The sequence below is a fragment of the Penaeus monodon genome, chromosome 11 (assembly GCF_015228065.2).
Source record: "Penaeus monodon isolate SGIC_2016 chromosome 11, NSTDA_Pmon_1, whole genome shotgun sequence".
Classification (NCBI taxonomy): domain Eukaryota; kingdom Metazoa; phylum Arthropoda; class Malacostraca; order Decapoda; family Penaeidae; genus Penaeus; species Penaeus monodon.
The window spans coordinates 33,475,264-33,476,800 of record NC_051396.1 but is presented as its reverse complement, the minus strand read 5'-3'; positions in this window follow the sequence as shown (position 1 = coordinate 33,476,800).

The window sequence follows — 1,537 nt, the reverse complement described above, 5'->3', positions numbered from 1 at the left end:
TTAAAACCTTGGCAAACAAACTCCCCTTGGACAAAAAAAACCTTGATATAAATATTCTATAAAAAAGGAACCAACTTGTATCAAGTATAAAACTAAAGCAAGAAATTCCCAAAAGTAGTTCAGGATGAAGACAGGAAAGAAAAACAAAGAGCCCCTTTTGGAGAAGGTTTCAGAAGAAAAAATTCGGCAGCTTTGAATGGTAAAAAATGGGAAAAATTTCCCCCAAACCATGAGGGGGCGAAGTTAGATTAAAGGGATATAATCAAAAAATATAAAAAACCCCAAAAAGCTTTCTTTAACTACATAGACAGTAAGACAAAAATTAAGATAAAAAATTTAAACGCATCATAGACAAAAATTTGTGTATAAGGAGAGGGAAACGTCATGTTTGTTCAGGACCCATTCTCCAAAGCAAGTGCAGTACAAAAAATATAGAATTTCAAAAATATCATAAAAAGAATGAAATTTAAAAAACCCTAAGAGGGTTAAAAGGACTAAAGCAGGGGACCAGAGGAAAATTTCTAACTGGGTTCATGGGGAGCGTGCCGAAGAAAAGTCCCCCTTTAAATTCTAGAATTCAGTGTGACAAGGAAAACTTAAAAAAAAACTAAAACTCCCCAAATGTTACCCCTTTTAAATAAAAGAGGCGACAAAAAAACACTAAAAATTACAGCCCCTTTTCTTAACCTGTGTAGTATGCGTGTTAGAAAGGAATCAAGAAAAACAGTGGAAAGGGGAAAGAGGGCCCTGTTAGCCAATGCCCTGGGTTTTTATGACAGTGGTAGAAGATTTTTATGGAAATTAAAACCCCTTTGGTTGAGTAAAAGGAAAACTATCGAAAGTTTCCTTATGAAAGATGAGTTTTTAAAGGGGGAAAGTATCTACGGGGAAAAAATAGCGGAGTCCCCCCAGGATCGGTCTTGGCGCCGATCTTTTTAATATTTTCAATATTTTAGGGTCAAACTTAAGCCAATGTATTATAGAATATGTTTCAGACGAAACGAAATCGCAAAAAAAATATATTAACGACGCCCCATGCCAATTTTCCAAAATGACATCGAGACCTTGTCAAGTGGGAGTAGTACTTGGTAAACGGAATTCAACACTAATGAATGCTAAGTAGTAGGGTTTAGAGAAAGTCAATCTTCCCCAACCAATATATTAGGAGACGCAGTATTAAAACAAGCAGGGGAAAAAAAACTTGGGGCTAAAAACAGGAAAACCCAAGCCCAAAAAGTTAACAAAAGAAAGGGCCATAAAATGCCCGGACTGCTTGTCAAAATGAAAAAGGGCATTCGTGTTGTGGACGAAGATCATTACAAAAATCGTAAAATCTATATAGAATACGTGCAGTGATATGGAGTGCCCTTTAAAAAAGACCGGGGAAACGGGAAAGATTCAAAGAGCAGCCACAAATACCCTGCTCCAAGAGTATGACCCACGAAGAATGCTACAGGATTTTGGACCTATTTTCCCTTGGAAAAAAGAAAGAAAAGGGGTAACATAGTCATTGTTCAAATAGGTAACAGGAAAAGTA